The 22,626-nt window shown below is 45.8% G+C and overlaps 1 protein-coding gene across 1 annotated transcript in view; it reads right to left on the bottom strand.

Moving 5' to 3' along the window:
* Positions 1–22,626, bottom strand: part of LOC147690130 (alpha-1-antitrypsin-like) — an 85,001-nt gene that overhangs the window by 876 nt on the left and 61,499 nt on the right. The window lies entirely within an intron of this gene.

A 22,626-nucleotide genomic window follows, 5' to 3' on the forward strand; every position in this document is an offset into this window, starting at 1 on the left:
AACCACAGCAAGATACCTGAGTGTCAGATGCGGGTGCAGTGCACATTGTGTATCCAGCTGATGTACCCATAACTAGGGAAAAACCAGTCCTGCGTTGCTTGTGTTCCATTTCAGGGGAGACCTGGCTTTGCAGTTTGGCCTGACTGTTCCCAACTGGTTGTTAGACGTGAACGCCTTAGGGTGGTGTGGTATCTTCTGATGTAGAGTTACTCTGTTTATCCCTCTCACCCCGTCCCCTGCTTGTTATAATGGTGTGTGCTCCTTTGAGAAGCTTTGAAATGTTATAGCCCTCAGAATTCTATGTGAAGCTCCCTGTGTGGAGTGTTCGTCAGAGCGTTCAGGGCGACAGCTGTGGCTGCGGTCTTTTGCTGTACTTCAGAAAATAAACACCACCTGTTTTTGTAATTCATCGTTTCCTGTCATTCCAAGTTTCTTGATTTTACACTGCTGACGAGGATGGGATGCAGAAAATATGAGGAAGAGAAGAATCTGACCCCAACACGCAAAAGTAGTTAGTCTGTTTTGTGACTATCGACGGTACCGTGAGTACAATTATATATGAAAAACCTCTCCTGAAGGGACTCATTTGGTATCCCAAGCTGGCAAACACAAACGGTTTTTAAAGAAGGGTACCTTTCAAAAATCTGTCGTTTGCAAAAGGAAAAGTATTTGGGAAAAGACTACCTCTGGAAAGTCTGTGAGAGCAGCCTCACATTTTTACCCAGCTGAGCCTTTATTTATAGCGCTGATGGTATTAACTGTTGACAAGGAGCACCGTCCCCACACTCCACGGATGTTGTGGTAAACAACTCCACACCAGTCGAGGGATATTTGAATGGAGTGATCCCACTACAATTGCGCTTCTCCCTTTCCACAGTAGAGACTCCCCTTATCTGCTGGGGAAACTCATTCGAACATGCTGGTTTCTTCTTAGCAGCATTCCTTGTATCAGTGTTTGTTTTTAACTCTGTTTGGGAAGGGGTTTTGTGACGAAGACCGTTCCTTTCCCGTCAGAAAGGGAATCTGTTGAGGAAGGATGTTATGATAGACGTGGTGTATACTGTGAAAGGAGCTGGTAGTTCTTCTTACAGTGGAACATCGCCCTCAGCTGGAACTTTTTGGTATTTTTTTCTTTGTAATTCTATGCTATCATACATACTAAAAAGTGTCAGTTTTCAGACTATTTCAAATTTTAAAATACATTTACACAAATTTGATGCATGCCTACCTTACAATAGAGGCATAATATTTGTATGCAGTTTTACAAGTGGGTAAAGATTGGTTGAGAAAACACAGGAGGAAAACTTGATATATATTTGTTGCTATTCGCACGTTAATACTCACATAATCCTAATGCTGAATGTTACACCTCCACCATTTATCTGGCCACTCCAGGGGAGCCAGTCTTATCATGGAACAAGTGGAAAAAGGTATTTCAAAACTATGCAGTGGTATGTGGTCCAAATTTAGGCCTAGAAAGGAAAGTAGCATTATTATTACACTACTTAGGGGCTGAAGGCCAAGAAATTCTAGAACACCTTCCAGATCTGAGTGTAAATGATGCCAGGGGTCTGAATGAATATGAAATTAGTTTGAAGAAACTAGACATCCATTTCTTTCCGAAAATCAGCGCAATAATGGGACAGTACCATTTTGGGAAAAGAGGGCAGAAGGAGGTTGAAACAGTATAGGAATTTGTTTCAGAGTTGAGAAACTTAGCTGGCACTTGCAAGTTTGGAGGAGCGTGTGAGGAGCGGATACGTGACCAATTTCTTTTAACGTGTAAGATTGAGCGAAAAGTGAAGAGTTGTGGTCAAAAGACGACCCGCCCCTTGGGGAGGTGCTTATTGCGGCAAAACAGAATGAGCACATGATGCAGTGTGTGAGCGAGATCAAGCAGGATTGTGAAGGGAAGGCCAAAGTGAGTGTAGTCTCTGTGGAGAGTGCGAAGGTGCTTGCCGACAAAGGCCCAATAAAGGAACAGAAGGCGACTAAGGGTAATTGGAGTTTTAAAGGATGTTGTTACAGGTGTGGCAAACCTGGACACTGAGCGAACAGCAGGGAGTGCCCAGCACTCAAGGTGATATGCAATAAGTGTGGTAGGAGGGGTCACTTTAGGCAATGCTGCAGAAGTAATGCTAATTACAGGAAAAACATCAGAGATGACACTACCCGGGTATGTGACGAAATTGTGTTACAGATTAAGGGAGAGTCTGTGAGCAATCCTAAGGATTTCATAACTGTAGAGGAGATGAAAGTTGAAGCGATGTTTGATTTGTGTTCTAAACTGACAATCATATCAGTGGAAGATTTTGAGAAAATTTCAAAGGGAAAATTGACACTGCAGAGAACGGATGTAAGACCAGATTATGGTGGGCAACCCATACCGATGAAGGGTTATTTCTGGGGCACTGTTGGGTACAAAGACAGACTTGCCATCTCTAAGATATATGTGTCCAAGAAAGGGGACAACATACTAGGTTGGCAAGCACAAAAAGAATTAGGCATTTACCTCAGTCCCAACAAGAACCCTCAAATATTAGTACAAGAGGTGGGGAAAACACTGGAGGGAATTGAGGAAGAATTCAGGGATGTTTTCACCGAACGTTTGGATGCCTCAAGCACTATGCCCACAAAATACGACTTAAAGAGAACTCTAGGCCGGTCTCAGCCAAAGTTAGGAACCTACATATTTTGATACAGGAAACTGTGAAGGAGGAGTTAGAGAAGTTGTGCAGGCTGCAGGTGATTGAACTAGTAGAAGCCACTGAGTGGTTGGCACCCATTGTTGCAGCCAGGAAGGGGGATGGTGCAGTGCCTTTGTGCACTGACCTAAGATCACTAAACAGGGAAGTTATAGTACCCTCTGCCGAATATTTTACAAATGATGAGCAGGTTAGCGGGAGCAAAGGTATTCACTACACTGGATCTAACCTCTGCCTACTACCAAGCCAGGCTCCACCCTGAATCACAAGAGCTCACTGCGTTCATCGCGCCCATGGGAGCCTACAAATTCAAGCGCATGCCTTTTGGACTTGTGTACGCTGCCGTGGTCTTTCAAAGGATCATGCGCAACCTTCTAAAAGGCATACCTGGGGTGGTGTGCTACCAGGATGATGTTCTGATCTTTGGGGAGGATGGTACTCAACACAAACACAGGCTCAGACAGGTGCTAAAGAGATTCCAAGAACAAGGACGCACGGTGAAGAGAGAAAAGTGCAAGATTGGGTGTGCTGAGATAGAGTTTCTGGGGCACAAGGTGACAACGGAGGGCATTTGCCCTAAGGCAGAGCTGCAAAACACCATTCTGAACCGTACACCACCCAAAAGCAAAGATGAATTTAAATCGTTTATGGGAATGGTGGAATTCTACAACAAGTTTGTTCAGAACTTTGCCAGACGCACATATACCATCCGCCACCTGCTAAGGAAAGTGGTGACGTTCGATTGGAGTGAGGCTTGTCAGAAAAAGTTCGAAGACACTAAGAAGGCCTTGGCTGAAGCACCCAAACTCAAATCCTTTGTACCTGGCAGGAAGACCGTGTTAACCACCGACGCCAGCTGCAGAGGATTAGGAGCTGTTCTGATGCAAATAGGAGAAGGTGGTGAGGAAACAATAGTGTTTGCAGCACGCTCACTATGCAAGGCAGAGTTCAACTACTCTATAATCGAGAAAGAGGTTTTGGCGGTACATTGGGCTGTTAATACATTTAGAGACTTTGTGTGGGGAATGAAGTTCAACCTGAGGACAGTTCTTAAGCCTTTGGTCGAAGTCTTCACCAAGAAGGGGTTAGACTTCATCTCAAGCAGAATCAGACCGTAGGTCGTGAGTCTCCAAGAGTACACATTTGAGGTTGAATATGTGCCTGGGGTTATTGTGCTTTATCTAGGAACCTGAATCAATATTGCTATTTTATGCCCTTGTACGGCTATAATCAATAATATCCCTATAATGGCATAAGGAATCAGATCCATATTTAAGTAAATAGCCCTTGCAGTCCAAAGCACGGCAGAAGCTACTTCCTTGGATTCCTAGATAGCACAACAAGTTCTTTCGACACACCAATCCTCCAGCAACCTTGGAAATCCCCATTTGCTTTTGTTTTGATTTGTCATTAAACTCCTGCGAACACTAAAGGAACAGTCAGTTCTTAGTGACATCTTTATTGACGTCTTATGTCCAAACCTTACGTCAAATTCTGCACCTTTCAGGTATAAATATACCAACGTTGCCTTAAGCAAACACACGGTGGTGGTTTTGGAGCCGAGCAGCTACCTACTTGCCCGAGAGCCCAGCTGATGCGAGAGACGCTGTCTTTTCTCCTGCCGAGAAATCCAGCTCCGGTGTTCTCAGCCGCCAGACCTCCTGCATTCTATTACCCAGGTACGGAGCTGACTAAACCCTTGAAGAGAATTCTTGAATCAGATTCTTGGCAAAACCAACTTAACTTAAACTGCTACTTACTTACTCCTTCCCACGTATTAGGCTTAGGTCAGGTACACCGGGGTAGGCGTATTTAGAAGCACCAGTTGAGTACGTTAGTCAATGTATATATGTATGTATATATTTTATCCATTTTAAAGTATCTTATGGCTAAGAAACCATATCAATGCTTTTACAGTATTATTTCATAATACTCTTTTCACTGTACGCACTTTACTTTACATTAAGTATTGCAATAATTGCAATTCATTTCTATTGCATGAGAAAGAAGACTGCTCAAAAAAATACACCTTTTATTGAAAACGCCTGTCTCTCTTTTCTCTGCACTCTGGTGAAACTAAGTACGCACAATGACTAGGTGAAATAGCTGTCTATTGTTTTCACACAACTCTAGAGATACACTCTTATTCTGAGGGAGCAAAGTTGTCATGGTATATGGTTGTCGGAAGCTAATCCCTTCGTGTCTATCCAGGGAGGTTAAAGTCCTCCTCGTTTATTCGAGAATGTTTCTAGTGACCTCTGAGCTAGCTGGCAAACCTTAAGTCTAATATAGTCAGTAGAGACCTAGTCAACCTCAGTCCTACGTCTACACTGCTGAATATATTGTTCCAATGCGCAGAGCCTATTGGGAATATAGGAACTACACTACATGGCGCCCAACGTTTGGTAAGGCAATAAAACTAACTCAAGACGTTAGAGTAACTCAGTCGTGCTCTTTCACACAGACCCTTTTTACCGTAAATACTCCAAAAGACGTCTGGAGTGGGTAAAAGGTTAAAATCCGCCGGAACTTAGTAGGAAGAGATTCCTATGTATAGTTTTTGGTTTAGTCAACGTTGAAGGATACAGTGTTCCAAAATATTGTGTACCTAATCTTTGTTTCATTGAAACTTGATCTGCAGCAAAAACTTTCGACCAGTAAAAATGGTGGAAAGTGATGAAGATAGGGAGGCAGCTAAAATAGCAGCTCAACTCCTAGAGGAAGACACGAGTCTCCTACAGAATGACCCGAATGCTATACTCATTCCGGTCAACATAAGAAAAACTATAACTCTTAAACTTATAGAAAACGGACTGACACCACGAGGTGGTACAGTCATATTCGTGGTAGAGGCCCATGAATATCGGCAGATAGAGGTATTCTATTCATGGATAAACTTTCCAGCAGCAAACGCTGCAACACACGAATTCCACTATTACAAAATAGAGGAACCTCCGGATGAATACACTCCTTTCGAGGATGTTGAAATCCCACTAAATTACCAAGAGCACCTGCTCTGGTTTAAAGCCGCCCTAAAACATAATAATCACATAACCTGGCTCGGTCCACTAGGTAGACCAGAAGCAACGGGCCGGTCTTATGCGACTATGCAACACACCCAGACTACAAAACAATGTCAAGCGAACAACTCCTAGTTAAACTGAAAGAGTTAACAAAGGCATATAGAAAACTAGTTCAATTGGCTAGGGATGATATAAAAATCCGCCAGAACCTGAAGGAAACAGATATAGCAGAACAACCATTTGAACTTGCCAGAATCATAGAAAAATCCTAAGAAGAGCTAGGAAGAGATAGTCTGGGTGGAAAACCGGTAAAACCCCAACTAACTGAAAATCCAGAAAAGATATTTATTAAAAATAATCGAAACCCTCCAAAAAAGAGCTGGGATGGAAATAAACAATCCACTCCCAAAGGGAAAAGATTCCAGTCCAGAGGAAGGCCTCCTCAGCGTAGAGAGAGATCTCCAGGCCAAGAAGACAAGTCTCCCCAAAGGGAGCCCTCTGAAAAAACATACAACCTTAGAGATAGGGATAAAATAAGAAAACCTGACAGATATCAAGATGTTGATACACGTCCCTCTCGATCCTTCTCACTCAATCTTTCTCGATCTTCCTCACAGAAATCGGAAAGAAGAGGACGGTCAGAACAAAGAGAAGAGCACGTCAAGTCCAAAGACAAGGAACCTGCTCAAAGTAAAAAATTACAATTTCCCAAGAAAGAAGGTAGCCAGTATTAAAATAATCAAACATGCCGAGGATACTGAGGACACAGCTGAAAAACGGAGAGTGGGCTGGGGCAATGCTAGACAGCGCAGTGAAAGTGACAATAGCTCGCAAGATCCTGATGAATCATCTGGAGACAGTGGACACGAATGAGTACACTCAGGTGGAAACTACAAATACCAGAGTTAGCAAACCTCATAAAATATATGAAATAACATTTCGTATAGAGGGAGATAAGACTAGGAGAGTAAGGGGTCTGTTTTGGGATAACCTTTCGAAAGGCTATGACATCCTATTAGCTGAAAAAGACTGGCCACCAGAGTTTGTCAGGGAGTGCCCACATGGCGAAGAAATGATTATGCCTGCCTTCTCAAATCATATTCCAATCCATAGTAAATACATATATGCAAAAAAATGGGCAGTAGCTCAAGCTCCTGTATTATATAAAAATCATGTAGGATGGGATGAGGACTCTCTTCCTCACAAAATCCAGTTAAAATATCAACCAACTGCACAAAGGCAGTACCCAATTAAGCAAGAAGCTAAAAAACAAGTCAGGGAGATCTTAGATCAGCTTAATACCAAGGGGTGATCGAAACATGCACCTCTCAAATGCACAATCCTTTGTTTCCTGTCTCCAAACCAGACAACTCATATTGTCTAGTCTTGGACTACAGACACCTTAACTCATGTTGCAAGACATTTGCTGTACAAAACTCACACAGTGCAGCACTAATGAATAACATCGTTCGCAAAAAATACAAAACAACGTTAGACATCTCTAATGGTTTCTTTTGTCAAAATATTGCACCTGAAAGCAGGTATTTAACCGCTTTCTCAATAATGGGGTCGCAGAAAAAATTTCTGTCGACTCCCACAGGGATTCAAGAATAGACCAGGATTATTCTCAGCAAGAGTAACAGAGTTACTACAAATATATGATGATGAGGCATTATCTTATGTCGATGACATCTATCTCACAGATGATGACCTGGATACTCACTTGAAAAGAGTGAACACCATAATACTTGGGTTCGCAGCAGAGAGTTACAAATTTAACTTTAAAAAGTCACGGATTGCCCATCTAACTGTCCTGTTTTTAGGATATGAAATATCAAGTGAAGGCAAAAGCCTAGCAGACAACTTCTTAGAGAAATGTGCAATACTCCAAGCACCAAGAACACTGAAGAACTTACAATCAATACTAGGTTTCCTGATTTTCGGAAGAACTTACAATCTAAATTATGCAGAGAGGGTTAAACCTCCCTATGAACTAATAAAACCTGATTTTAAACCAATCAATTGGACTCAGAAACACACAGAAATTTTGAGATCATTCAAACAGACATGTTAGCAAAAACAAAATTACAAACTTGCGACAACACACGCAACCTTGTAATCAGAGTCATCCCAGGAAGATGCAGATTCACGTACCTGACCTCTAATGAGGGAGAAACGGTACCAATAGCTTACAAATCACATTTGTACACAAAAGCTGAAAAAACATTCGGTCTTAGAGAGAATATTGTAAATACGGTTCAAACTATTGTAACAAAAGAAAAAGCCCAAGGCAAAAGAATAACTGTTTTTACAGCAGAATCAGCCCTTGAGGCGTTATTAACCCCAGTTAACCTAAAAACGGTGGCATTAGATCCAAAATGGATACAGTGGGAACATTCTCTTGCTGCAAAAGACGTGACATACTATTTTGACCGGAACATGAAAAAACTGAAAGATCTAAAATATGAAGAAGAATATCCTCTGCCAATCGAAATTCTGCCTCTCCAACAGTACTCTTGTGTAATCTATATGGACAGACTTGCACAACATTACGATGTGGATAATAAATCCTACAATGCAGCATGTGCGATTGTTAAAGGTCGCTGGCGCTGTGGTAAATTCAGACCAAAAATAACAAAAACTAAAAAACTGAGAAACTGTTCGGCTCAGCGAGCTAAAATCAGATCTTTAAAGATGGCGCTTGAAAATGCCGATCTTGAAATCCCGACACTAATAGTGTGCGATTCACATTTCTGCGTTAAATCTTACAATAATGACTTGCAGAACTGGGTTCAAAACGGATACAAGTATGATACAGGTACCACAATAAAGCATAAGAAGCTTTGGGAACAGGTAGTTCTTTTGCAGAAAGAACTACAAAAGACTCACATGATACTTACACTGAGTCATCAAAGTGATGGCGTTCACGTTGCAGGGAATTCATTGGCTAGTACAGCCACAGCGGAAGCAACTAAACCGGCTTCCGAAGCCACAAAAAAAGCGTACAGAAAAATACATAGACGGGGAAATCATGCTGGCAGTAAAAACGTCTTCAAAAAGCGACTGTGCAGCACTACCCGTGAACTATCCACTCAATTATACATACATAATTGATGCAAACTCCGTTCCTTTTGTTTGAATCCCTGGAGTGGGGGATAGAGCAATTCCAAACACGAACAAGAGAGCCTTATTAATAGCAGTCGCACACATGGGTGAAGGTCTAAGGCACCAAGAGATCAAAGAATCTCTGAAAGAATTACAATCGGAATACTGGTGGCCGGGGATGAGCCTGCAACATTACAAATTTGCAAAGAGCTGTCCAAACTGCAATAGAGATCGCAGCAGGGAACCGACCGGAGTATTGCCATGGCCATTCTTGTAGTTAGCATAAGGCTATCTATACATAAAAACCAGCGTCCTATTATTTCCTTTTAAGACTAGATACACTTAAAAATACAGACCCCAACGCTCGGCTGACGCCAGAACTGTTATAAAAGATTTGCGAGTCTATATCGGCACATACGCAATTGGCATGCTACATTCTGCCTAGGGTCCTGCTTTTTGCTCTCGAGCTTATAAGGAGGCCATGACCAGCATGGGCATTGCATTGCGGTACTCTTGTCCCTTCCATCCTGAGGGAAATGGGATTGTGGAAAGAAAAAACCAGGACATAAAGCAATCTATAACGGCGAGGGTATTAGGTTCGGGTGATGGGTGGGTCCAACATTTAACAAGTGTCCAACGTAGTCTTAACAATCTTCCAAGAAATTCTCTTAAAGGTTTCAGTCCGTACGAACTATTGTTCGGAACTAGAATGCATATTCAGGACTTAGATACTCAGACTTCAGTGGTAGAAAGAAAATGCTTTGACATCAAAGATCGTTTGGCTGTTTTACAGGACTTAAATGAAACAAGAAAAGACCTGAGCAACATAAAGTTAAAACAGCAGCCAACAGCCACTGAAGATAAACCACCTGTCCCAGCAGCCTGTCTGGATTCCAAAGATTGGGGATCTGGTCAGAGAGAAGATCACGGTGAAGAAGGAATTTGGGCCTTCTTACACAAAAGCAGTACCTATCTTAGCTGTCAGCAGAACAAGATCAGTAGTACTACCGCCCCTTGCTGGTAAAAAGGAGAACCGAGTTGTATCCATCGACCTGGTAAAACCACAATCATGTGGCTAATAATAAGTTGTAGGCCCAGTGGACTCCCAAGAAATAGCAGAATACCAAAATTTGCTACAATCCAAGAGGTTCAAACTGAGAGACTAATCACATTAGATAAACCTGCAGTGAATAAAAAAGGACTATGTAACAATACAATGGAACTTGTGCCTCTGGAAACCCAAATAGAAACAGTTTGTCAAGAAACACCTATCTACAACGATGTAGCCTCAGACTATGCTGATGAAAGAAAAAATGAAAAAGCAAAAGAAAATTCAGAAGCAATTCCAACAATTGACAGAACTGCATATGGCTACTTCATCAATATCGATAACTTTTCTGAAGATCCAAGTGAACCTGAAGAAATGCCAATAACAAAAACCTTCAAAGACAAAAAACTGAACTTTTTCATCAACTCAAAGAAACCTATCTGATTTCTCCATGGATTGAATTCTGGATTGTGTTAGGTGTACTTTTCCTCCTGCTTTGGCTCATCATGGTACTTTGTTTGGGGAGATTCTTTGAGGGAAAATACAGTACAATGGACCAAGCAAGTCAGAACTTCAACTTGGTCCTAAAGCCACACAAGTCATCTACCATCGAGAAAAGAGAACTATCATCAGTGAATGTCACAGCCATTCCAATACCCGGTGGGGTAGCTTGGAACAAAACGGATTACGAAATCTATGGCCCGGTTGAACTCTTGAAATATCCACATCAGTTCAAGGTTTCATTAAGTGACTTTGTAAAACCAAGTACATTCTCTGATGATTAGGACTTTGAAAGCATAAATAATATGATATCAGATTTAGTATTGTCAGCAAAATTTACAGAACATGATTACAGGGTTCATCAAACTATGAACAAATGTACTGTTACAACGACTTTGCACATCACTATTTGCATAAATCTGCTCAACCTAGAAATGTGTTTTAAGTATAATCAATGGGAACATTGTGCAACTCCACCAAAAGCCAGTTCAAAAACAATTTTTTGAGAAATTCCCATACTTCTCAGGGTTTAACACAAGTGATGCAGAAACGTTTTATTTTAAACTGTTAAATATGACAGGGATGAAAACAATGTTAACAAATACTAAATTGATTTATTCTGAAACATTTTATGAAAAAATTATTACATTTGGTTTTGATTTCTGGAAAGACAACATTGAAACAAAAACCATCTGGGATACTAAAAATTGGCAGGTCCAAGGTTTAGAAGCATTATTTAGAGCCTGCATGATCCCCGAACAAATAATATTTCTGAATGACACCATTCAACAGACTACTTGTCTTGGCCTAGCTAAGATTAAAGACTTAAATAAACCGTCTATTCCGAAGCCGATACCTGATAGTAATACCACTACAGATGTTGAGATAGACGTATCCCATATTTTACAGCAAAACAGAACGCATCCTGATTGGAAAAAATGGTTGATCTGGCCAACAGACACAAACAACTGTCAAGATAGATTCCTGAACAAAACACAGGGGTTAAAAATGACCAGACCAGACCCTGGATACTCCCAGAGACAACATCCAGGGATAGTACCAACATACAGTGTAGGGAAACTATGCCTTGAATGGCTACAGACATCCACACTGGCTGAAATTAAGCAACACTTGACTTTACTTAAAGACGGTGCTGACTTGCGTGATTTCATAATGGGACCACGCACACAGCGTCAAAAACGTTTCATAGCGGCCGGTATATATGCTGCGTACAACAAAGCTTGGAAAGTAATTGTTAGACCTGTCTGGCTTTTTGCGTAGTCCCTCCAATTTATTATTTATTTTGTCCCCTTTTTGCCCCTCATACCCTTAATAATTTTTGTCCACTGACTTTTTCTAGGTGTTGGTCAAGGGGATAGGTGTTCTTTTTCCACTCATAGTTTTTCACCTCAGGCCCAGAGGCCTGTTCTGACAGGAAAAGTTGGAACCACAAAATGGTGGCTACCAACTGCCCTAACTGCCAAACCCAGAACTTGCCCATAGACTAGTATAGGGCGTTCCAGAACCTTCTGGTCCATTCTGGACCACTGAGGGTCAGCCTATATAAGGCGGAATGCTGGGCAGCCATTTTGTCTGTCAGTGAGGAGCAGCTAGAGTGAAGGCTGAGGTCTTGTAGGGGTAGGATCCTGAAGGGTGGTTTACTCTACAAGGGTAGCCCTCTGTCAAGGCTTTTCCACCTCCCATTTCCTGTTGTCCTAGCCAAGTTAGTTCATCCTGCTGATCCTGGACAGATAGGTGAAGGGGTTAATTCCAGAAGTCTTGGGAGCTGAGAAGAACCCTGCCCTGGGAGCTGAACTAAGAGTTTCCCTGTGCCCCTAGTCTGTTCAGTAAGGAGGGATAGGGGATTAGTGCTGAAGAAAAGCTCTGTGGCTTTATTCTGAAGGAGCCCCCCTTATTATTCCCCCCTCCTCGCTATAGTGTGGAAAGGAAGTACTTCCACTGAACAATTCCAAGAATTCCTTACCCCTGACTGGCCCTGTGGTGTGTGGCAAGCCTCTTAGCCTGTTAGGTGGGAAGTGAGGGGCTAGGAACTCATTCTCTTGAGTAAAACAGGAGCGGGACCCCTGGAGCACCGATCGCGCGCTGTGGCAGCGTTTTCCCCGAGGTGAAGCGAGATCGTATGTTGACTGACTCTTGAGCGCTACCGCGCATGCCCCAGGCGATCCCACTTCCTTAGAGCAGGAGGGGCCTAGGACCGAGCAGGCCCGGAAGAAGCAGCGTCTCGCCAGCGGAGCCAGCGCGGCGGAAGGCGGGAGCAGAGGCGGGTCTGGAAGCGAGGCGGTGCAGTGTGAACGCCTCGCGCATGCCCAGAAGTGTGCGCGTCCCAGCCCAGAGTGAGGAAGAGCGTCGGGATCCCTTCGTCGGCTGGACGCGTGTGTGGAGATACCTCTTCCCTGCTCGAGCGCCTCCTGAGAGAGCTGGCGTGAGCGGGAAGGGAAACCTGAGGAGCCTGCTAGCGGCCGGGAAGGTCTAATTACCCTGTCCTTCCTTGTCTGGGCGCCACGCAGCGGTGCAGGCAGGCGGGGTGAGGAGAACAGAAGGGCTGAATTACCTTGCCAGGGCTTGGGTCTAGAGACCGGCCGAGTGATTTTTCCCCGCCCCCTGGCACAGCAAGACTTACACCGCCAGATCTTTCACAAGTAAGGAGGTGTTCTGTAGGGGGAAAGTGACGCTGGAGGTTATCAGAGAATAACCCAGACACTGGAAATTTCCACAGCTGTGTTACATAAAGTGGGGAGTATCTTAAGGAAACCCTCAGTGACTGTGTACTAGGAAGAGGGGGTTGTAGGTGCTGTGGGAGTCAAGTATAGTGCACTTAGTAGGAACCTTTTCTAACTAATGCTGGAGTCTGATAAAATGCACTATTGTTGATGATTATTGAGTTAAACTTAGCAAATCTGTAAGTGCTGATCTTCCCTTCTAGAGTAATGCTGTGAAGAGAAGTTGCCGAGGAGTAAAGCAGAGCATAATAAATGCATAACTGATTTATTGGAGTATAAGTGTTACCTGCCAGTTTTGACTAAGAGGTCTAACCAAATGTTATGTACTGCAAATGCTGATTGATAATATGTTTTAGAACTTAAAAGTATAGTTAATGCTTCAAAGACAAACTGAAATGCCTAAGTTGTAAATTTTGAAACCAAAGAGCAGAGTATATTATTTTTATAAATCAGTACTTATTTTTCCAACATTGGTGTAGCGTCCTTTTTATGTGTTATTGCGTGGAATTACTGCTGGGTGGTTTGCAACCTTCACACTTGTGCCTCTGAAATGCATGTCTTGCCCTAGGCCAGGCTACCCTAGGTGACCTGACATCCCAGGTTCCAACAGATTGGTGCCTAGCGGTGGGATACTGACTTGGTTGCAGCTACTCAATAGTAATTCAACGCAATACACTGACCTACACCAGGAGTTTTCTCCTTGCGGCCCTCCTAATTTGAATTTTGATTTTCCAAATTTGTTTCTGGTGGTGGGTGAGGTTAACCCCAGGTCACTTCTTGGTTTTCTCCTGTGTGCTTATTTTATTCCATAGTGAAAAATGGAATTAAACTTGGAAGAGCTAGAATCTTACACCGTGACCCAACTCAAGGAATGGTGTCAGCAACAGGGGGTATTCTTTAAAAAAGGTGCCAGGAAAGGCGAGTTGCTGACAAGCATAAGGGCATGGGTGGAAGCTCATTCCGGGGAGGAACCGGACCCATAAGGGAGTGACAGGGACACTGTCCTTGAGACTGCAATGTTGTACCAAGCTGGAGGGGGGAATCTGCTGACAGGTCCCAGGACCCCTTCGAGGGTGGGCAGCAGTGTCTCGGAGAGGGGTTTGACCGACGCTGAGCTAGAGGATAGGAGGGAGGAGAGGAGAATGAGGTTGGAATTAGCTAGAATGGATATGGAAAGGGAGGACAAGAGGTTAGCCCATGAGCGAACCATTAAAGAGATAGACCTACAAGCTTTAACCCTAAGGTCTTCCAATCCAGATAATGGTGGCAGTGAAACTAAGGTGAATACGAGGGAACCCAGACTCTATCTACCCAAGGATGTCATCGCCAGTTACACTACAGGCGATGACATTGCCAAATGGTTGGCCGCCTACGAAGTTTCTTTAAGGGCTCACGGGATCCTAGAAACTCACTGGGGGGGTGGGCTGTATAAATACATGCCACCTGCTGGCAGAGACACCTTGTTGGCCCTGGAGCAGGAGGAGCAAACTCACTACCCTACAATGAAGGTGGCACTGGTGAAGAAGTTTGGACTTACCCCTGAAAGATACAGACAGAAATTCAGGGGAAGTCACAAACTGAGTACCCAGAATTGGGTAGACTTCTTGGATTACGCCAAGAAAGCTTTGGAGGGTTGGGTCCAGGGAAGCGAGGTGAAGGATTATGAGGGGCTGTACAATCTATTTTTGAAAGAACACCTCCTCGAGAAATGTTGTCCAGAGCTGCGCCAACACCTAGTGGACAGCAAGCTGACCAATCCCCGGAAGCTTGCAGAGGAGGCGGATACCTGGGCAAGTACCCGGGTGTCCTCAAAGGGGACTGGAGGGGATTCCCAAAAAGCCGGACAGGGCGCCCCCCAGAAGAAGGAGGGGGGAGATAAAAAGAAGGAGTTCTCCAAAGGTCCCCAAAATAATTCCCAAGGAAAGGGAGCAGGTTTCACCCCTAAGGCAAACCCGCCCAGAAACCCTAATCCTGGCCAAAGCCAGCAGCCAAGGGTTCTCCACTGTTTTGAATGTGGTGGTGTTCGACATTATAAAGGAGATGTCAGATGCCCAAAGAGACCACCCCCTCCCACCGGAGGAAAGTCACCGGGAGTAGCTAGTTTAGCGCTCGGGGAGGAGTTGCCCTTAGATAAGGGGGGTGAGTGGGCAGGTGTCACCTTAGTGTCCCTGGGAGAGCGGGAGATGGTTCCAAAGATCCAGGTGCCCCCAAATACTACAAAGTATGGGCAATGGGTCACCATCAATGGCCAGAGAGGGGAGGCTCTGAGAGATACAGGAGCCAGTATGACTTTGGTGAGAAGTCAACTGGTGTCTCCAGAGCAGGTGGTTCCTAATGTACTCCACCCCGCCGCGATGGCTGACAGCAGAATGGGCCACTATCCAGTGGCTGAGGTTCCCTTTGAGTGGGAGGGGGTTGCAGGTTCACTTCGAGTTGCCGTAAGCCCTGCCGTGCCAGTCGATTGTCTGTTGGGGAATGACATGGAACACAACACTTGGAGAGAGGTGGAATACCGGACGCATTCTGCGATGCTGGGTACACCTGACTGGGCCTGTGTGAGCACACGGTCTGCGACTGCCCGGAGAGAGCGTTCGCATGGGTTGGAGCCTGGAACAATGGCCCAATCCGCTGCTAAAAAGGGACAGACCCGGAGACAGGAAGAGCCTGCTCTGGCTTCCACACCCCATGTGACAGATCGGCCACCTGCGGTGGTGGACCAGGAGTCCGTGGAGGGGGAAGTAGACTCTCTGGAGGATTTACCCCTCCCTGCGGAGTGGCATGTGGAGGGAGGTCCTACCAGAGAGGAATTCTGTAAGGGGCAGAGGGAGTGCCCCACCCTTGAGGGACTGAGGCGAAAGGCTGAAGCCCAAGCAGCAGGTGATGTTACGGGACACTACCATATTTACTGGGAGGATGGACTCCTCTACAGTGAACCCAAGGTACCCTTACCTGGTTCGTCAAGGGCCTTGGTAGTCCCGCAACAATACCGAGCCTTTCTTTTGGAATTGGCTCATGCTATACCCCTGGCAGGACACTTAGGCCAGGACAAGACCTTTGCACGGCTTGTCCTCCACTTTTACTGGCCTCAGTTGAAAGTGGAGTCCAACACTTACTGTCGGACATGTGTAACCTGCCAGGCCAGTGGGAAAACAGGGGTGAAGCTAAAGGCTCCCCTGGAACCACTTCCCGTCGTTAGCACACCCTTTGAGAGGGTGGGCATCGACATTGTAGGGCATTTTTGATCCACCAACAACAGCTGGACACAGGTTTATCCTGGTTCTGGTGGATCATGCCACACGGTACCCAGAGGCAATTCCTCTGAGGACAGTCACTGCACCTGTAGTGGCTAGAGCCCTAATGGGGATCTTTACCCGAGTGGGATTTCCCAAGGAAGTTGTGTCCGACAGGGGGACCAACTTCATGTCAGCCTACATGCAGGCAATGTGGAAGGAGTGTGAAGTGACCTACCGGTTCACCACTCCTTATCACCCCCAGTCAAATGGACTGGTTGAGAGGTTTAATAAGACCTTGAAGGGCATGATCAGAAGTCTGCCCGAAAGCCTGCAGAGGAAATGGGACGTCCTCCTACCCTGTTTGCTCTTTTCTTACAGGGAAGTGCCCCAGAAGGGAGTGGGCTTTAGCCCCTTTGAGTTTCTGTATGGGCACCCTGTACGCGGTCCTCTCAGCCTGGTGAAGGAAGGTTGGGAGAAGTCTCCCAGGAAACCCCCCCAGGATGTGGTGAGCTACATGCTGGCCTTCAGGAGCCAAATGGCGAAGTTGTGGAAGCAGGCTTCTGACAACTTGGAGTCCAGCCAGGCAGTCATGAAAGAGTGGTATGCCATCAATGCTCACCAGGTGGAATTGGAGCCTGGCCAGAAAGTGTGGGTGATGGAGCCTGGAGAGCTTAGTGCCCTCCAGGATCGCTGGACAGGCCCCTTTGAAGTGTTGGAGAAGATGGGTAAGGCCACATACCTGGTGGACCTTAAGACCCCTCGACAGCCCCTACGGGTGCTGCATGCCAACCGTCTCAAACCGCACCATGAGAGGCCCGAAGTCATGTTGATGATGGTGACTGACGGGGAAGAGGAAGCGGAAAGCGAACCTCTCCCAGATCTATTCTCGTCTCAAGAGAAGGATGGGTCAGTGGAGGGAGTGATTCTCTCTCCCACTCTAACTCCTGAGCAACGGGAGGACTGCCGCCAGATCCTGGAGCAGTACTCTACGTTGTTCTCCCTTGTCCCGGGAAGGACTCACCTGTGTACCCATGATGTGGACACAGGGGACAGCCCACCAGTGAAGTCGAAGACCTACCGGCTGTCCGACAAGGTGAAGGCTAGCATCCATGGAGAGGTTGCCAAGATGCTAGAGCTGGGAGTTATTGAACCTTCTAACAGCCCTTGGTCCAGTCCGGTGGTGCTCGTGCCAAAAGCCGCGCCACCAGGCACCACCCCTGAACTGAGGTTCTGTGTGGACTACCGAGGACTGAACTCAGTGACAAAGACTGATGCTCATCCGATCCCTAGGGCGGATGAATTAATTGACCGGCTAGGAGCTGCCCTATATCTGAGTACCTTTGACCTCACTTCGGGGTACTGGCAGATCTCCTTGACAGATGGAGCAAAGGAAAGGTCAGCCTTCTCCACGCCTGAGGGACACTTCCAGTTTTGTGTGATGCCCTTTGGGCTCAAAAATGCCCCTGCCACATTTCAGCGACTGGTGAACCAGGTCCTCTCTGGAATGGAGAGTTTCTCTGCTGCTTACCTGGATGACATTGCTGTCTTCAGTAGCAGTTGGGAGGACCATTTGCAGCATTTGCAAGCAGTTCTCCAGGCCCTGAAACAAGCTGGATTGACAATCAAGGCCAGCAAATGCCAGATTGGGCAGGGGTCGGTTGTGTACCTTGGACACTTGGTGGGTAGGGGGAATGTGCAGCCCCTGCAGGCGAAGATTGAGGCAATCATGGCCTGGGAACCCCCCAAGACACAGACTGAGGTCCGAGCTTTCCTGGGCCTCACAGGCTACTACCGTCACTTTGTGAAGGGGTATGGTACTATTGTAGCGCCCGACACAGAGCTCACCTCAAAGAAACAACCTCGACGGGTAGTTTGGACGGGAGCTTGTCAGCAAGCTTTTATGAAATTGAAGCAGGCGATGTGTGCAGCACCGTTCCTGAAGGCCCCAGACTTCTCCAAGGAGTTCATTGTCCAAACAGATGCATCAGAACATGGCATTGGGGCAGTGTTATCGCAACTAAATGAAGAGGGCCTGGATCAGCCTGTAGTCTTCTTATCCAGGAGACTGCTTCCCCGGGAACAGAAGTGGAGTGCAATTGAGAGGGAAGCTTTTGCGGTGGTGTGGGCTCTGAAGAAGCTACGGCCATACCTCTTTGGCTCGCACTTCCTGGTTCAGACTGACCACCGACCCCTTCGTTGGCTGATGCAAATGAAGGGGGAAAATCCCAAGCTGTTGAGGTGGTCCATCTCCCTACAGGGAATGGACTTCCGGGTGGAATATCGGCCTGGAGTGGACCACGCCAATGCAGACGGTCTCTCCAGGTATTTCCGCCTTAGTGATGAGGACTCCCAAGGGGTTGGGTAGTTCTCCCCACTTTCAGCTGAGGGGGACGCGTGTTAGACCTGTCTGGCTTTTTGCGTAGTCCCTCCAATTTATTATTTATTTTGTCCCCTTTTTGCCCCTCATACCCTTAATAATTTTTGTCCACTGACTTTTTCTAGGTGTTGGTCAAGGGGATAGGTGTTCTTTTTCCACTCATAGTTTTTCACCTCAGGCCCAGAGGCCTGTTCTGACAGGAAAAGTTGGAACCACAAAATGGTGGCTACCAACTGCCCTAACTGCCAAACCCAGAACTTGCCCATAGACTAGTATAGGGCGTTCCAGAACCTTCTGGTCCATTCTGGACCACTGAGGGTCAGCCTATATAAGGCGGAATGCTGGGCAGCCATTTTGTCTGTCAGTGAGGAGCAGCTAGAGTGAAGGCTGAGGTCTGGTAGGGGTAGGATCCTGAAGGGTGGTTTACTCTACAAGGGTAGCCCTCTGTCAAGGCTTTTCCACCTCCCATTTCCTGTTGTCCTAGCCAAGTTAGTTCATCCTGCTGATCCTGGACAGATAGGTGAAGGGGTTAATTCCAGTAGTCTTGGGAGCTGAGAAGAACCCTGCCCTGGGAGCTGAACTAAGAGTTTCCATGTGCCCCTAGTCTGTTCAGTAAGGAGGGATAGGGGATTAGTGCTGAAGAAGAGCTCAGTGGCTTTATTCTGAAGGAGCCCCCCTTATTATTCCCCCCTCCTCGCTATAGTGTGGAAAGGAAGTACTTCCACTGAACAATTCCAAGAATTCCTTACCCCTGACTGGCCCTGTGGTGTGTGGCAAGCCTCTTAGCCTGTTAGGTGGGAAGCGAGGGGCTAGGAACTCGTTCTCTTGAGTAAAACAGGAGCGGGACCCCTGGGGCACCGATCGCGCACTGTGGCAGCGTTTTCCCCGAGGTGAAGCGAGATCGTATGTTGACTGACTCTTGAGCGCTACCGCGCATGCCCCAGGCGATCCCTCTTCCTTAGAGCAGGAGGGGCCTAGGACCGAGCAGGCCCGGAAGAAGCAGCGTCTCGCCAGCGGAGCCAGCGCGGCGGAAGGCGGGAGCGGAGGCGGGTCTGGAAGCGAGGCGGTGAAGTGTGAACGCCTCGCGCATGCCCAGAAGTGTGCGCGTCCCAGCCCAGAGTGAGGAAGAGCGTCGGGATCCCTTCGGCGGCTGGACGCGTGTGTGGAGATACCTCTTCCCTGCTCGAGCGCCTCCTGAGAGAGCTGGCGTGAGCGGGAAGGGAAACCTGAGGAGCCTGCTAGCGGCCGGGAAGGTCTAATTACCCTGTCCTTCCTCGTCTGGGCGCCACGCAGCGGTGCAGGCAGGCGGGGTGAGGAGAACAGAAGGGCTGAATTACGTTGCCAGCGCTTGGGTCTAGAGAACGGCCGAGTGATTTTTCCCCGCCCCCTGGCACAGCAAGACTTACACCACCAGATCTTTCACAAGTAAGGAGGTGTTCTGTAGGGGGAAAGTGACGCTGGAGGTTATCAGAGAATAACCCAGACACTGGTAATTTCCACAGCTGTGTTACATAAAGTGGGGAGTATCTTAAGGAAACCCCCAGTGACTGTGTACTAGGAAGAGGGGGTTGTAGGTGCTGTGGGAGTCAAGTATAGTGCACTTAGTAGGAACCTTTTCTAACTAATGCTGGAGTCTGATAAAATGCACTATTGTTGATGATTATTGAGTTAAACTTAGCAAATCTGTAAGTGCTGATCTTCCCTTCTAGAGTAATGCTGTGAAGAGAAGTTGCCGAGGAGTAAAGCAGAGCATAGTAAATGCATAAGTGATTTATTGGAGTATAAGTGTTACCTGCCAGTTTTGACTAAGAGGTCTAACCAAATGTTATGTACTGCAAATGCTGATTGATAATATGTTTTAGAACTTAAAAGTATAGTTAATGCTTCAAAGACAAACTGAAATGCCTAAGTTGTAAATTTTGAAACCAAAGAGCAGAGTATATTATTTTTATTAATCAATACTTATTTTTCCAACATTGGTGTAGCATCCTTTTTATGTGTTATTGCGTGGAATTACTGCTGGGTGGTTTGCAACCTTCACACTTGTGCCTCTGAAATGCATGTCTTGCCCTAGGCCAGGCTACCCTAGGTGACCTGACATCCCAGGTTCCAACAGTAATGCAAATCGAGACAGCAGAAACAATACGAGAAATTGATCGTATTAATTTGGAAAAATCACTTTCTGTTGTCGACAATGGGCTAATGACTCTGTCCTCCAGAATATATTCACTGGACAGTATTGTATCATCTGCTATCGATATAATAGATCAGGACTTACTAATGTTACAACACGGTCAGTCCCAATTACGTTCTATTGTACAGCTAGGCTGGACGTTGCAAAATCTGCGTTCAGGCTACGTGCCATGGCGTTTGATAAACACAACGTCTTTATTCTCTATCTTTAACCTTACTGATAAACAAATCAGTTTGGCACAAAAAGGAGCAGACTATACGATTCTGAGCATTGAAAAACATGAGAGATTACCATTGACAATGTCAGAAAGACCTGTCATTGAATGGATAATACACGGAATAATTACAATTCCGATAACAACTTTCCAATTTAAATACTGCCAAGAGTATATACCAGCGGGCCAGTATGAAAGGTTGGGTAAAGGGTACATTAAGTCATCATGGAAATTGCCTTACACACACACATGTTATAGTGAAAAGAAACAGAATGTATTTCTTAGTGGTAACAATTGTAAACAATCACCAAGCGGTATACTTCTGTGCCAAGGTATTAATTTACATGGGGCCTGTGAGGGGACTTCAAATAACCTTTCACGTCACCAGCACGGCACACCTGCAGCACAGATAGAGCCATTCTTTCGACGGCTTTCTAACGGGAGTTATATTCTAATAATGGACAACAGCTGTTGTGGCATGGTGCCAGGGAAAGCCTATCTCGTAAGCGTTAGTTCCATGGTCACTTGCTGTATGTAAGTATTGTATCCAAACAGCTCTCCAGATACGGAGGCGACGATTTGGCCTTCTTTGAAAATCTCTTCTATACGAATTGATACTTTAAGCAGAATGAAGTCTGTTCTTTTACAGACAACAGTGCCTTTAACGTCATCAAAAGAAACGTATGATCTCCTAGTTGCAAGGACAACGGCAGAGATACATACCCTTTTATCAACAAATTGCCCCGTGCATTTCGTAGAAATGCTAAGCCAAATCCTAAATATGTCTGATGCCAGTGATATCCCACATATATTTAAGACAATTTTTTCGGGACTGCTAACACCCTTCGAAGCAGTCCTGGGCATTTTTTCCAATTTTGTCCATTCTGTCTTTGGCGGCCTACCACTACTTTTGGGACTCGTAGCAGGAATTTAATTTTTGACCCTTCTGCTCCGATATGGCAAGCCAAGTCACAGACAAGACTCCAGCAACGATGGAAGAAACTATCCTAGCTATACGCTATCGGGACCGCATAACTAAAATCCTTGGATTAGCCCGGCTTAGAGATCTGAATATGGCCTGGTTTCTCTCATTCAGACCTATCTGGCAAAATTGCATCTTACCTGTGCTTCGATGTATGCTATGCGGAGAAGAATGTGTGTTGGACATCTGTCTTATACTACCATCAGCAGTACCATTGGATACAGATACTTTGCGAAGTCCTGTAACAGCTCATGCATCGTGTTGTCCCCAGCGGCTACCCATTCTGATGACGGCAATCGTTGAGACTTGACCACTACGATTAGGTGGCAGTGAAGTAAGAGATGAGAGCAGCATCACCCAGGTACGACCGTCTGTAAGCATTGCTGATCCTAACATCAATGATAGCAATCATTCTCACGACTGCACTGTTGCAGCACTTTCAAACTTGATCAAACTTTCACCTGAATACGTAGACCAATTTTTTGCGAGTCTGTCTGAAATGA

Source organism: Lissotriton vulgaris, chromosome 9 (genome assembly GCF_964263255.1).
Source record: "Lissotriton vulgaris chromosome 9, aLisVul1.2, whole genome shotgun sequence".
In the NCBI taxonomy this organism is placed as follows: Eukaryota; Metazoa; Chordata; class Amphibia; order Caudata; family Salamandridae; genus Lissotriton; species Lissotriton vulgaris.